This window comes from Hordeum vulgare, chromosome 5H (genome assembly GCF_904849725.1).
Source record: "Hordeum vulgare subsp. vulgare chromosome 5H, MorexV3_pseudomolecules_assembly, whole genome shotgun sequence".
In the NCBI taxonomy this organism is placed as follows: domain Eukaryota; kingdom Viridiplantae; phylum Streptophyta; class Magnoliopsida; order Poales; family Poaceae; genus Hordeum; species Hordeum vulgare.
Genome location: NC_058522.1, coordinates 168,709,302 through 168,725,780, shown reverse-complemented (window position 1 = coordinate 168,725,780; position 16,479 = coordinate 168,709,302).

The window sequence follows — 16,479 nt, the reverse complement described above, 5'->3', positions numbered from 1 at the left end:
GATTTAATCTCCGTTGATGATCGACAACTGGTTTAGAACCAGGATCGGTTTTAATTTTGTGCTGGCATAGAGTGGGACTAATGCCCTTAAGATCATCAAGAGTATATCCAATAGCAGCACAGTGCTTTCTAAGAGTTTTTAGTAACTTCTTTTCTTCATGCTCTGAGAGGCTAGCACTAATAATAACAGGATATATCTCTTTTTCATCGAGATAAGCATACTTAAGAGTATCAGGCAACTGTTTAAGCTCGAACACAGGATCACCCTTTGGTGGGGGTGGATCTCCAAGTAGTTCAACAGGCAAGTTATTCTTAAGGATAGGATATTGTTCAAAGATAACTCTATCTATATCATCCCTTTCATCTATATGCATACCATTTTCATGCTCAAGCAAGTATTTCTCTAAGGGATCAGTAGGTGGCACGACAATAGAAGCTAGGGCAATAGTTTCATCCTTACTAGGCAACTCTTTTTCATGAGGTTGTCTACCAAACTTAGAGAAATTGAACTCATGTGACACACCTTCAAAGCCAACAGTGATAGTTTGCTTCTCACAGTCAATATGAGCATTGACGGTATTGAGGAAGGGTCTGCCAAATATGATGGGACAAAAGCTATCTTGTGTGGTAGAAAGAACGAGGAAATCAGCAGGATACTTTTTTTTACCACACAAGACTTCAACATCTCTAACAATTCCCACATGGCAGATAGTATCTCTATTGGCAAGCTGGATAGTGACATCAATAGGTTCCATCTCAACAGGTGCAATCTCGTCTTTAATTTCATCATATAAGGATTGAGGTATTGCACTAACACTAGCACCCACGTCACATAAACCATGATAACAATGATCTCCTATCTTAACAAAAACAACAGGCATGCCAACAACAGGCCTATGTTTGTCTCTAGCATGTGGTTTATCAATTCTAGCCGCATCTTCACAGAAGTGAATATCATATCCATCAACATTGTCGGACAGGAGATCTTTGATAATAGCAATTCTAGGTTCAACTCTAATTTGCTCAGGGGGTGTAGGTGTTCTAATGTGGCCCCTACGTATCAAAGTTGAAGCTTTAGAATGATCCTTTATCCTAACAGGGAAAGGTGGTTTCTCAATGTAAGCACTGGGAACAATAGGATCATTATAGGCAATGACTTTCTTTTCAACTGGATTGGGTTTAACTATATTGACTTCTAAGGGAGGATGATATTTAAACCACTTCTCTTTGGGGAGGTCAATATGAGCAGCAAATGATTCACACAATGAAGCTACTATCTCAGAGTCAAGTCCATATTTAGCGCTAAAATCACAAAAAAGTATTTGTTTCAACAAAGGATTTAATGCAATCAAACTTGAAATTCATACCCTGACTCCTTACCTTCATCAAGCTCCCAATCTTCAGATTTGCGTTTAATTATTTCCAATATATTCCATTTGAAGTCAATATCTCTCTTTATAAAAGAACCGGTACAAGAAGTGTCTAGCATGGTGCGATCATGATGAGAAAGCCGAGCATAGAAGTTCTGAATGATAATTTCTCTCGAGAGCTCATGGTTGGGGCTTGAATATAACATTGATTGAAGCCTCCCCCAAGCATGAGCGATTCTTTCTCTGTCACGAGGCCAAAAATTGTAAATATAATTCCGATCACGATGTACTAGATGCATAGGATAAAACTTTTGATGAAATTCCAATTTCAACCGGTTGTAGTTCCATGATCCAGTATGATCACATAGCCTATACCATGTCAAGGCCTTATCCCTCGAAGATAAGGGAAAGACCTTCTTCTTGACCTCATCCTCGGGCAAACTTGCAAGCTTAAATAAACCACAAACTTCATCTACATAGATTAGATGCAAGTCTGGATGTGATGTTCCATCTCCTGTAAAAGGATTAGCCAGCAGTTTCTCCAGCATACCCGAAGGAAATTCATAGAAAATATTTTCAGTAGGTGCAGCGGGTTGAGGAGCAACTCCTTGTGCTTCTGTTCGAGGTGAAGATACCCCGAAGAAGCTCCTCAAAGGATTTGTTTCCATAGTGACAAGTGACAATAAATTTAAGCACACTATATAATTGTTTCCTTACCAAATTCCACTTACCAAAGGCGCTTCACTCCCCGGCAACGTCGCCAGAAAAGAGTCTTGATGACCCACAAGTATAGGTGATCTATCGTAGTCCTTTCGATAAGTAAGAGTGTCGAACCCAACAAGGAGCAGAAGGATCTGACAAGCGGTTTTCAGCAAGGTTATCTTTGCAAGTACTGAAATTATCGGTAACAGATAGTTGTGTGGTAAGATGATTTGTAGCAAGTAGCAAGTAACAAAAGTAACAACGGTGCAACAAAGTGGCCCAATCCCTTTTGTAGCAAGGGACAAGCCTGGACAAAGTCTTATAGGAGGTAAAGCGCTCCCGAGGACACATGGGAATTTCTGTCAAGCTAGTTTTCATCATGTTCATATGATTCGCGTTCGCTACTTTGATAGTTTGATATGCGGGTGGACCGGTGCTTGGGTACTGCCCTTACTTGGACAAGCATCCCACTTATGATTAACCCCTCTCGCAAGCATCCGCAACTATGAAAGAAGAATTAAGACAAAGTCTAACCATAGCATTAAACTAATGGATCCAAATCAGCCCCTTACGAAGCAACGCATAAACTAGGGTTTAAGCTTCTATCACTCTAGCAACCCATCATCTACTTACTACTTCCCAATGCCTTCCTCTAGGCCCAAATAATGGTGAAGTGTTATGTACTCGACGTTCACATAACACCACTAGAGGAAAAACAACATACAACACATCAAAAAATCGAACGAATACCAAATTCACATGACTACTTATGGCAAGACTTATCCCATGTCTTCAGGAACAAAAGTAACTACTCACAAAGCATAATCATATTCATGACCAGAGAGGTAATGAATAGCATCAAGGATCTGAACCTATAATCTTCCACCAAGTAATCCAACTAGCATCAACTACAAAGAGTAATTAACACTACTAGCAACCTTACAAGTACCAATCGGAGTCGCGAGATGGAGATTGGTTACAAGATATGAACTAGGGTTTGGAGATGAGATGGTGCTGATGAAGATGTTGATGGTGATCAGTCCCCTCCGATGAGAGGAGTGTTGGTGATGACGATGGCCACGGTTTCCCCCTTCGGGAGGGAAGTTTCCCCGGCAGGACGACCCTCCCGGAGCTCTAGATTGGTTCTGCTCAAGTTGTGCCTCGTTGCGGCGGCGATTCCTCCCGAAAGCCTCGTCTTGATTTTTTATGGAACAAAACCCTTCTTGTAGCAAAAGAGGGGGCGAGAGGGCCAGCTGGGAGCCCGCAAGCCCCCTAGGCGCGGCCAGGGGGGGCCGCGCCTAGCAGGCTTGTGGCCTCGTGCTGGCTCCCCTCTGGTACTTCTTCGGCCTAGTATTTTTTATATATTCCAAAATAAATCCTTGTTGATTTTCACGGCTTTTGGAGTTGCGCGGAATATGTATCTCAAACTTGCTCCCTTTTCAGGCCAGTATTCCAGCTGCCAGCATTCTCCCTCTTCATGTAAACCTTGCAAAATAAGAGAGAAAAGGCATAAGTTTTGTATCGTGAAGTGTAATAACAGCCCATAAAGCGATAAATATGAACATGAAAGCATGATGCAAAATGGACGTATCAGTCACCTACAGTGCTTGATGGTAGGTTCATGAGGAGTCACAGTGAACCTAGAGCGGTGCTTATCCATCTGCCGCTGTCAGGTGCATTAAATGCACGTCTTGTCCTTGTCAGCGATGTGTTGGTGAAGTCACGTATCCATGTGTTTCGACACTTGGACGCTGCGCTGGTGCATGTGGAATGCGCTGGAACTTTGGGGAGGTAGCACTGTGGCAAGGGCGGTTACCCTCGAGTGCCCAGCCCCATCATCCCGGCAAGGAGCTTGCCGGGGCCTTGGGTCTTCTCCCAGCAAGGGAGCTTGCCGGGGGCTTCAGTCGTCATCCCGACAAGGGAGGCTTGCCGTGGTCTTGTACTTGGTGAGTTCCTTGGTCATCTTCCCGGCAAGGCGTGCTTGACGAGGCCTTCGATAATCTTGGGGGTTGTATCTTGTCTGGGTCCTACCATGCCCTGCCGACAGGGGCTCTTCGCGCTCGTGCACAAGTCTGGGGCACTAGGGACCCCAGTCTTTAGTGCACCGACACACGGTTAGTGTGAGAGTTTGATCGTAACCGAGTAGGAAACCTTCATGAGATTTACGAGAAAATTTAGTGTGACGATGCTTGTCAAGAATGTATCACTTAGAGCCGAATACTCAAAAGTATCCAACTTGGGGTTTGTTACAAGTGAGAAGCTCGTATGTCGTTTTACAAAGAAACTTGTGTAAGTAGAGTCGGTTTATGGCATGACAAGCTGTTTCCATGGCTTTTGCCCGAAAGTGTCTTGGCGTCTTGTATTCGTCAAGCATCATTTTGGCCATCTCTATGTGTGTCCGGTTCTTCCTCTCAAAAAATCAATTTTGTTGAGGTTTGTACGTCGCCGTGAACTCATGTGAGGTACCTTCTTCGTCAAGAAAAGTTTCTACATTAGTGTTCTTGAACTCCGTTCCGTTGTCGCCCCGAACTTTACTGATCTTCACTTCAAACAGATTTTGGTATTTCCGAGTAAAGTTCTTACAGATCTTTTGTACCTGCGAATTATCATCAAGAACGAATGTTCCACCGAGGCTCTTGTAAGCATTGGGAACAAAAATATCCATTTGTAGCAGCTCGAGTGGCTATCTTCTAGTCATGATATTCTTCACTGGATAACTTCCACCGACTTTCTTTCCTTCTTCACAACCACTACAAAGTCTATCTTTGTCAAATATAACATCTCTAACCCAAGAATATGATAACCTTTGATAAGCCTGCCAAGGTTACACATATCTACATGTCCTAAACTTCTATGCCATAACCAACCTTTAGAAGATTTTGCAATAATACATGTACGGGTTTGTATATTTAGTGAAATCGACAATGTATAGATAACCTCTACGAATACGAGTAAAGACCATGTTATGGTTGTCGCTACGAAACACTTGGCAGTCAACTGTCGTAAATAGCACATTGAAACCAAAGTCTGCTAGTCTAGATACGGAAAGAAGATTGTATCCAATGGATTCAACAAGCATTACATTTTGAATGGAACTATCATGAGATAAGGCCACCTTACCATGACCAAGTACCTTACCCTTGGAGTTGTCTCCAAAGGTCACATACCTTCGTGGTCCATGGTTTGGTGTGATCTCATGGAACATGTCATTATCTCCGATCATGTGATCGGTGCATCCACTTTTGAGAACCCACTCCTTTCCTCCAGCCATGTAGTCTCTAAGGTTCTCCATAAGACTAAGGTTCCTCATGATCTTCTCATACTCGATCTCAAACTCTTCATCTTCATTGTACCAGCCATGCTCCACATTGTCATCATCGGACAAAATATCCTCGTCATAAGAAACAAGAATTTCATCAGAATTTTGACAATGACAATGTTCATATTTATGCATTTGAATGGCTTCAACAACAACATTGTTAATGGTAATGACATCTCCTTTAGCATGCATTAGATCACGAAGCTCAAATAGACATTTATCAAAATGAGGGTCGGTTGGCTTCATTTTGTGAAAGGCAATGCATTTATGGAAAATGATCTCAAGATTTTTCAGAGAATAGTTGGGACATCCTTTGTCTAAGTTTTTCCACAAAGTGTGAGAACACTAAAATTTTTGCTATTGATTAAGCACATTTTTTGGCCCTCCTCTAATGATTAGATTTACAGTTTTAACATAACCAAGCATATCAAGTTCTTCATCATGAGAAGGATGTAAGGGATCAATGGGAGGCTCATAGGGATATTCTACATACTTGCGCAAATGGAATTCTTCAAATATATGAAGCATTTCATCTTTCCAGTATCTAAAATATTCCCCATCAAGAATAAGCACTCTACAACTAATATACCCCAAACTAGGCGCATCCATCTTCCTATAATGGTGTTTAAACCAATGTTTTGGAGACCTTGCTCTAATACCAATTGTGAATAAAATAGAAGAGATGTCTAGAGGGGGTGAACAGACTCTCCTTGTGTGTCATTCGCCCAACTACCTTTTATTATCTTGTCAAGTTGTAGGATGGGTATCATTAAAGCTGCTGTAAATCCCTTGGGCTCCCACGTGGCTCTAAAAAGGTTCACCTAAACGCTTCCCGATCGATACCTCGTTGATACTCACAATCAGCCCGATGACGTGGAGCGGTGAAGTGGTAGTAGAGTGTGTTGTGAGACTGATAGAAGAGGCGTCTAGAGGGGGGGTGAATTGACTACTTGCATAAATTCAAATCCTAGCCTTTTCCCATACTTAGTGGTTGGTAGATTCTAGCAATTCTAACATGTCTAGTGCACCCTAAACATGCTAGTCAACAAATATGGCAGCGGAAAGTAAGACTTTGCACATGTAATAAGGAGTAGAGTTTAGGAAAATCAACGAGAAGTAGTTGACATGGTGATTTTTGGCCTGGTTCCAATAAGTGGCATATCGTACGTCCATGTTAGTGGAGACTTCAACCCACGAAGGGTAACGACTGCGAGATTCCACGAAGGGCTCCACCCACAAGGGTCCAAAAAGAAGCGGCCTTGTATATTCCAACACGGCTTCCGTCCACACAGGACAAGCCTCACTCACGATAGATCTTCACGAAATAGGCGATCTCCTTGCCCTTACAAACAACTTGGTTCAACTCCACAACATGAAGTAGGAGGCTTCCAAGCGACACCTAAACAATCTAGGAGGCACCACCCTCCAAAAGGAAACAAATGTGGTAGAACGATGAACTCCTTGCTCTTGTGCTTCAAAAGATAGTCTCCTCAACACTCAATCACTCTCTCTCGGATTTAGCAGGCATAGGAGATATTGATCTTGTGGAAAGCAACATGGTGAGGCTAGAGATAGGTTTCAAATGGAAGGATTGGTATCTCTTGATCTCAACACATGAGTAGGTTGATCTCTCTTAAAACAATGGATCTGGCAAGTGTAAATGTGTTCTGAGTGCTTCCTCTATTATTAATAGGTTGGTGGAGGGGTATAAATAGGCATCCCCTAAAATCCAACCGTTACAACATTATTGCCCAACTCGTTGACACCGAAAGGAATCTCGGTTGTGTCGAGTTGCACTAAATATGGCAACTTTTGAATTCTCGGTGAGACCAATATATGAATCTTAGTGGTACCGATACGATGACCTAGACTAGTTCCCAAATCTCGGTGAGATCGATTTCAAACTCGGCAATTCCGATTTGTGAAATTTCTCAACAAAAACATGGTCACATAAATCTCGATGGCACCGATAGGAATGTTAGTGGTACCAAGATGGTAGTGTTTGGCATAAGATATGTAAAGTGTAAAATCGGTAGGGCTGAGTGGAAATTGGTGGTGGCATCGATTTTGTTGGTTTGGCTTTGGACAGAGATACTTTGTGGGAGAATGTCTGAGTATTTTTGGTGGCTACCTCCAAGAACTTCAGCAACCAATTCATCATAATACCGCACCCCATTTTAGTAGTATTGGCTTTCCTATAGACTCAAAGTGATTTCTCACGAATGTAAAACGTAGAGTCTTCTTGCTTGAAGCTTGAGCCAATCCTATTCCTTCCTTGCATCAAGGGGCTTCTCCTCACGAACCTATAACCAAGGCTCTTTGTGGACTATACCTAAAATATAGTAGGTAAAAGTGTTAGCCCAAGAGACAATGTATGTTGTCATGAATTATCAAAACCACCAAGGGAGCATATGTGCTTTCATCCTTCACGGGCACGGTGGCTGTCGGGTCTTCTTCACCGGAAAGGTGGCTTGTCGGTGGCTTGGCATTGATGCCTCACATTGTGTTGGACGCATCGTCTCTAGGCAAGGCTTGTCGGGCAGAAGATCGTTATCGTCTGTGCACAAGTTAGGATACGAAGGGACCCGTTCCTTAATACACTGATAGAGGATTTGTTTTACCTTTCTCCAATGTCTTGCACACCGGGGTTCTGAGGATACTTTGGTGTGAGGACCCCCAACTCATAAGTCATGGTCACCGAATGCTCACTCAACACACCGAAGTTGAATAATAAGAGTCTTACATCCATACATACCATATGATACAAATGAATACCATGGAGGTCAAGTCTTACATAGATAGGGCCCCGAAGGCTAACACACCAAACTTATCTAGCATCGGAATTCTTGAACAAAAGCGTGAACCCATGCCATCTGCCTTAACTCTACACACATTCTGACTCGGAGGTGTCCGAGTTCGCATGTTCGTCTCCAACGAACTCTTTGGCACACCCACGTTCTTCCATGCTTGTCCAATTAAATAGATAGTGACAAGCAAACGAGAACTTTGAATGTCCTCACAAGCAATCCATCTTTAGAACGAGGTAATAAAGATGCATGATATATCACTAACAGGTTAGTTGTAGAAAGCTAATTTGGAGTGCAATGACATGGTCGATATCTTATGAAGGCATGCATCATGAGATAACCGATATCAATATGAACCAGTCACATATATCAATATAAATAGGGGTGGAACATCTGATGTTCCATCATCATGCCAAGCCATTCGACATGGCTCAAATATCATCTTTCCCACACCACACACATACACATAGTTTTTGTAACAATGGACGTAGCCCAAGAGCGGTCATCCAACTGTCCTTGATTGTGGACACGACTATTTGAATAGTTTTACACTCTACAGAAGTTGTGCACTTACCCACAAGACTCAGCAAACTTCCGTGTCCATCCACGACTCACAGTATTCTCCACACCCAAGGTAAGTACCCGAACAATGCCTTTCCCATGATGATTCTAACAAAGAGTCCACTCGTTGGTGCCATCCCTCGTGATGTACATCACAAGTATCATCCATGAGGCCACGCAACAGTGTGCCCGCTGTTTGTAAAAACAACCCCTTGTCGTTCTTTCTTGGCATGACCCCGTATCGAGAGTGACCACGTCACTCCCGCCACCAGTAATGCAGGCTCTCTGCTAGTACCAACCACAGTAATCAACAAAGACCCATTCTATAAGGGGTATCGTGGTCGTACATGTAAGGTTGGAGGAACCGTTGCAACTTAAACCAATCCGTTTTTGAAAACAACACACTCTCTTGCCTCGGTACACCATTTCTTTCTCAAGTTGTTACCTATCTCAACACCATCTCCCTCGGGCATTAGTGGCACCCGATGGGGTTTTCGAGAAGTCTTTGAAAATGCCACTCTTTCCAACTCCATGCATAATCCCATCCCATTAGTGTAGCAACTACATAGCATCCTAACTATTTCCCACCCACACAACTCAAAGCACAAGTAGAGTCATGTCATGCAAGTATCAACTGGGAAGTAATAGAATTAACCCATAAAGGTGGTCACCATAGTCATGATGACTCAATGCAACAACGTAGGTTCATGCAAAAAGGGTTTCAAGTCAATGTCAAAGGGTTGCTTGCGTGGTTCAACAAAGTCAGGGGGTCTTCAAAGTCTTCTAGTCCAACTCCTTCGTCAACAACGCAATCTATCGTCACGAATTTAACGGGCAAAAATAAGAGCACGAAAAAAACACGGAAAATAAAGTCCTCCTAAAAATGTCACACCATTTATGTAAAATATTAGGGTGAATATAAGCTTTTAAAAATTACTAGGTTTGGGGTTTAAAGTGTTAAAAGTAAAGGAAAGCATTTTGATAGATGGTTAAAATAATTCAAACTAGGATTTTAAATAAAATAGTGCATAAAGGTTTTTGCAAAAATTGCACAGATGGCACCATTAAATATCTTAGGTTTTTAGCAAAAAAATAGAAATTTGAATTATTAAATTAGGACAAGTATTAAAGGAAAAAGGTCACTTTGCATTTCGGCCAGAGCTAGCATAGCCGAGCAGGCCCAGAAGGCAAAACAAACCCGAACTGGCCGTCGACGTTGAAAGCGTATTTCCAAAATACTCTTCCACTTACGCTCGAACCAGTACGCGCGGTCTCGTGTTTAAATCTGATGGGTGGGACCCACCCATTAGTGTGACAAAGGGAGACGGGGAGGATGACAGGTGGGGCCCCCTGTCATCACCAAGCTCCGGCCAAAGTGAGGGAGGAGCTCAACGCCAGTTATGTGGGGCAGGGTTGGGATACCTGAGTGCACTCGGAGGTTCGTTAGGCTGGTGTGTGTCTCGGGGGAGTCAATACGGTCGCTGGGGGGAGGGGTTCGCTGACGGTGAGGAGTCCACATGGTCGACCAAGGAGGTCGAGGTCGAATGGCTCGATCCTGCCAATGAAACGGGAAGTTAGGAGGGGGTTGGGTTTCTACGATCGAGGGAAATCTAGGCAGGAAAAATGAAGGTCAGAGGGGATCTATACCATCGGTCGACGGTGACCCACCATGCCGGAACTCCTACTCGGAGTAGAGCTTCTCAGCACCAAAACAAGGGGACTGGGCATGACGTGCAATTAGGAGTGCGGGCAGGCTAGGGATGGAGCGGACAGGGCTCAGGGATATTTTATATAGCCCAACCGAGATCAACCGCATGTTGGTGCGTCGGTAAGGATGCAGACCATGCTGGAGGGCACAAGGGCGAGCGGGGGTGAATCGGGGTTGTTCCTCGAAGAGCAAGAGAAGAGGTGGCGGATCTCGCACATGTGGTGCTTCGTGTTGGCCGAACCGGCGGCTCTCGGCATGCGCGAGGGGGGGGGAGAGAAAAGGAGGAGTCAAGAGGAGGGGGACCAAGACCTTGCGTGTCCCAGAAGTTGAGGCAAGAGGGCAGGAGAGAGGGGGAGGCTTGAGGCTGTTGGGAGCCTCGGAATGGGGGCAGCTACAGTGCGGGGGCAGACTATAGCGTGCTCCAGAGAGTGTGTATTTCATGCCATGGCATGCTGCACACGTTCTAGGCATGTCCCCTTGTCCACTAGCTGCCGGAGCATGTGGATATGTCCTCTAGATGCCTTGGAGGGGAAGGGATGGGGTAGAGGTGACAAGAGAGGTAAAAACTGTTGCTGACTTTGTTTTCCAAGGGGTATAAATGGGGTTTTGACCCCCCGCCAATCTTTGTGTTGTGACCTTGCAAGTCTTACTAGAGGTAGTAGGTAACAATGCGTTATTGTGGTAAAACTTTAGAGTGAAGGGGAATAGTAGAAGAGGTCAAAACATGGTTTTTACCAAACCACGAGAAGGTGTTTGATGTAGGTTTGGGCAAGATAAAATTTCCCACTACCAGTGATATTTAACAAAATCAACTGGTGGGTAAAAAAGGGTGAGCACAAGGTTTGAGGTCATTTGAGCAAAGTTGACAATGTAAACATGAAAAACTCTAGAAATGGACAGAATCAGGTTTCCGTTGATCTAACCATGCAAAAAAACATTCCTCCTAATTGACAACTTGGTGTTGAGGCATTATTTGGTGATTATAGCATGCTTTAAAAGTTTGGGATAAATTTTAGAAACTTCACAATGTAGAGTTGCTCAAATTTCATTCTTGACACACAGGGTTTTGGATTATTTTGGTGGAGCAAATCATTCTGGATTGAGATGAAACTTGGCAAGATCATCACATATATCATGTGTGACTTGCTTGATGTTTTTTGGGTTATTTAAGAATATTTCTTACAGAAATATTTCTAATACTTGAAATAGGAAGAAAGGAGTTTGGAGGGTTTTGTCCAATATTTTGTACATGACCATGTGTTGAAACTCTTATATATGGAAAATATATGTCCACTCAGTTTCCCTAAATTTTCTCAATTATTTTGAAAGCATAAAAAAATTCCCTATAAAAGTCCATTTCTGGCCTGAGAAAAAGGCATTTAAATAAAATAGGAAAATAATTGTTAAAATATATATTTGGTGGTTTCGGGAAATGTCAACTGGACCTTGAAGTACTTGTGGTTGCTCCAGTGGACCTTGAAGTACTTGATGGTGCAGTTCCTAGTGCAGCGCACGGCTTCATCCAAGATGCAAACTAGTTTCTCACGATAAGTGGGGAATGGTTGGAGATCGATGGCTTGCTGATCAATGTCCTTGTAGAGGTCGAGCGGTTGGGAACTTGAACGCACTTCCAGAGTTGTGACACGTGGAAAACGTTGTGCACATTTGAAAGCTCGAAGGGTAACTCTAGCTGGTAGGCAACTTCTCCTCGCCTATCGGTGATCTTGAAGGGGCTGATGTATCTTGGCTCGAGCTTTCTCTTGACGTGGAAGCATTTCGTTCCCTTGAGAGGTGTGACTCGAACATAGACATAGTCTCCAACACGGGAAGTCGTGTCTCGATGCTGTGAGTCTGTGTAGGTCTTTTGTCTTCACATGGCGGTCTTCAGACGTTCTCTAACAAGTTGAACTTGCTCTTCTACTTCACAAAGGATATCGGGTCCAAAGACTAGTCCTTCTCAGTTTCTCACAAGTTGAGGGGAGTGCTGCACTTGTGTCCATACAACACCTCAGATGGTGTCATGTGAAGACTAGACCGATGGTTGTTGTTGTAGGAGAAATCGGCAAAGGGTAATCAGTCTTCCCATTTCGCTCCATATGGCAAAACACAAGCGTGAAGCATGTCTTTGCGTATCTGGTTTACTCGTACCATTTGTCCGCCTCTGTGAGGGTGAAAAGCGGTGCTGAAGGATAGCTTGGTTCCCAAGGCTTTTGGGAATCTGTTCCAAAATCTCGAGGTAAACTGGGTACCTTGATCTCACACGACCTCCTTATAAACTCCATGGAGCATCACGATCCTGTTGATGTAGAGGCTGGCCAGTTGGTTCCCATTGTAGGTCGTCTTGACGGGGATAAAGTAGGCTACCTTGGTCAAGTGGTCGATGATGACCCAAATGGAATCATGTCCCTTCCTTGACCTGGGCGAGCCGGTGACGAAGTCCATCCCGACCTTGTCTCACTTCCATTCAAGCACTTTGAGAGGTTGCAGCAATCCAGCGGGTCATGGATGCTCAGCTTTGACCTTCTCGCATACGTCACACTTACCGACGTAGGTGGCTATCTCCCTCTTCATACCATGCCACCAAAATCTTGCCTTGAGGTCTTGGTACATCTTGGTTCCTCCAAGATGGATGGAATACGAAGTGTCATGGGCTTCTTGCTAGATCCAATTCTTGAGTTCAACCTTGTTGGGTATGTAGATGCTATTCCCAAACCACAAGACTCCTTGTTCATCCACAAAGAATCCTAAGGCCTCACCTCTCTAGATCTTCCTATTGATGCCCTCAGTGTTCTCGTATCCCTTCCGAGCCTCCTTGATATCATCCATCAATGTAGGCTTCTCTTCGAGGTTGGCCAGAAATCCTGGTGCAACAAGCTCCAACCCGAAGCTTTCAATTCCTCACACAAGGCGGATAGCCTATCCGTAATCATGGCATTCAAGGAACATGCCTTTATGCTCAAGGCCTCTACTACCACATTGGTCTTTCCAGGATGGTATTGAACGGTGAGGTCATAATATTTGATCAACTCCAACCATCTTCGTTGCTTCATGTTCAATTATTCTGAGAAAAAATATACTTCAAACTATTGTGGTGTGTGTATATCTCACATTGCTTTCTCACAATGTAATGTCGCCATGTCTTCATGGCATGAACCACAACTGCCAACTCAATATCATCACTGTCATAGTTCTCTTCGTGAGGATGTAATTGTGTGGATAGATATGCTAGAACTCTGCCTTCTTGCATCAGAACACTACCAAACTGGTTCTTGATGCATCAAAATATATCACAAAATTCTTGTGAATATCGAGGGTGGCCTTCTGGGGCTGCTGTCAACCTCTTCTTGAGCTGTTGCAAGCTTTCCTCAAACTTCGGTGTCCATTCGAATTGATTGTCCTTCTTTAATAGCTGGGTCATAGGTCAAGCAATGGTTGAGAATCCTTCAACTAACTTGCGGTAGTATCCCACGAGTCTGAGGAAGCTTCTTACTTCCTTCACCTTGCTTGGAGATTGCCACTCAGTCGCGGCTTTGATCTTGGCAGGACCCACTGACAATCCTTATGCTATCAACACATGACCCAAGAACCCAACTTGATAGAGTCAGAATTCACACATACTGAATTTGGCATAAAGTTGGTGCTCTCGAAGCTTATCTAATACCATCCTCAAATGTTGCTAATGCTCTTATTAAGAATTGGCGAGGGCGAGTATGTCGTCGATGAAGACAACGACAAACTTGTCTAAATACTCCATGAAGACTTTGTTCATGAGGTACATGAACTAGGCTAGGGACATTGTTTACCCAAATGACATGACCGTGTACTCATACAAGCTATTCCGGGCCACGAACATTGTCTTCAGAATATCTTGGGGTGATCTTCAACAGGTAGTACCAAGACCTGAGGTCGATCTTGGAGAACACCTTGGCACCATTCACCTGATTGAACTTGTCTTCAATCTAGGAGAGTGGGTACTTGTTCTTTATAGTGACTTCATTGAGAGAATGCTAATCGACATAGAGTCTGATAGTTTCATCCCTCTTTGAGACAAATATAACAGGTGATCTCCAAGGAGAGGTGCTAGGGCAAATAAATCTCTTCCTGAGTTGTTCTGCTAAATGCTTCTTCAGTTCAGCCAACTCTTGAGATCCCATTCTACTGGGATTCTTATATATGGGTACTGCCCCACGCATTAGCTCAATGATGAACTCAATGTCACGGTCAATAGGCATTCTGGGAAGCTCATCAGGAAATACATCTGGGTATTCACATACCACTGGCACTTGATCCAACTCAATTCTCGACAAACAATTGACCTGAGGGGCTTGAGAGGAGGTAGTGTTGGGAACATACTTGACTTTGACTCTTTGGCTATTGGTCATATTGATAGTCCACTTGGCACAGTCCAAGAAGCCCTAGTGCTTGGTTAACCAATTCACTCCAAGTATGATGTACAAGCCTGGCGAATCCAAAACTATGAGGTTTTCTTGGAAGTCTACCCCATTGATGTTAATCCCAACACCTTTACACCCTATCTTGGTCCTTAATACTGCACCAGGGGTTTGTACCATCATATGACTACTCAGAGGTGTAGGCTTCATACCACTCTCTAGTGTAAAATTTTGGGTAACAAAACAATGTGAAGCACCACAATCAAACATAACTATTGTCGAGGTTGAGTTGACAAGCAACGTACCCAGAATAAAATCCAGGTCTTCCTGGGCTTCCTCAGCGGTGACGTGATTCCACAACCTTTGCCATTGTTGTGCTAGTTGTGGGGGCTTGGTTCTTGGTTGCGCTCCACAACCTTGTCCTTGGTTTGGTGCATTCGGGTGTGCTGCATGTGGCTTCTTGTTGGGGCACTACTTTGAGATGTGTGCAGGCTGACCACACCCAAACAACGTGAACTGCCCGAAGTTGTTGCTCCTTCCACGAGTGATGTTATTGGGGCTGTCTTATGCTGGCCTAGGGTTAGCATACTTATGAGTGGTAGCTCGTACGAGGTGCATGAGTCCTACCCTAGTGAGGCTGATAGTACGGCTTTGGTGGGGCTGGTTGCAACGAGCGAGGCTTCTGGTTGCTGGAACTGCCCTTGCTGATCATCTCGCGCTTGCGAGTGTCTTCCATTTCATGACTCTAGTCATCGAGCATGAGGTCCTTATTCACCAACTCGTAGAAAATCCGATAGTTCCAGACAACGAGATGATACTATAGTGCTTGTTGGAGTCCTTCCATAAAGTGTTCTATCTTGGGTACCTCACTTCTAACATCTTCAGGTGCATACCTCGACAAGAGGTTGAACTTTTGCAGGTACTCCTTGATAGAGCCACTTCCTTGCTTCAGCACTGGAAATTCCCGCTTCTTGATAGCCATAATCCCAGAAGGAATGTGGTAAGTGCGGAATCCTTGCTTGAAATCAGCCTAGGTGACCACACAGTCATCTTGCATGACCTTGAATCCATCCCACCAATCTCTGGCGGTACCTCCAAGGTAGTGAGATGCATAGAAAACCTTCTCATGATCCTCATTGCAGTTGACCAATGCAAGGTTGTCCTCGATGGTGCGGATCCAATCATCAACATCTAAAGGTACAACAGTCTCGGTGAAGGTTGGGCGAATTCCTCATGAACTCCGAGAGAGTGGAACGGCCATTGTCGTTCCTGCCTTTCTACTTGTTGTTCACAAGGACTTGAGCCATCTGCAGGATAGCGGCAGCGTTGGCTTTGCATTCCTCCCAGTGAACTTGGAGAAACTGAGCTATGGTTATGTTCTCTGATGGAGGTGGTGGCTGATAACCCACAAGTATAGGGTATCAATCGTAATCCTTCCAATAAGTAAGAGTGTCGAACCCAACGAGGAGCAGAAGGAAATGATAAGTAGTTTTCAGCAAGGAATTCTATAAAAGTGTTGTAAATAACAGTGATAGATAGTTTTGTAGAAAGATAATTTGTAACAAGTGACAACTAACAATAGTAGCAAAGATGCTGCAAGATAGCCCAGTCCTTTTATATCA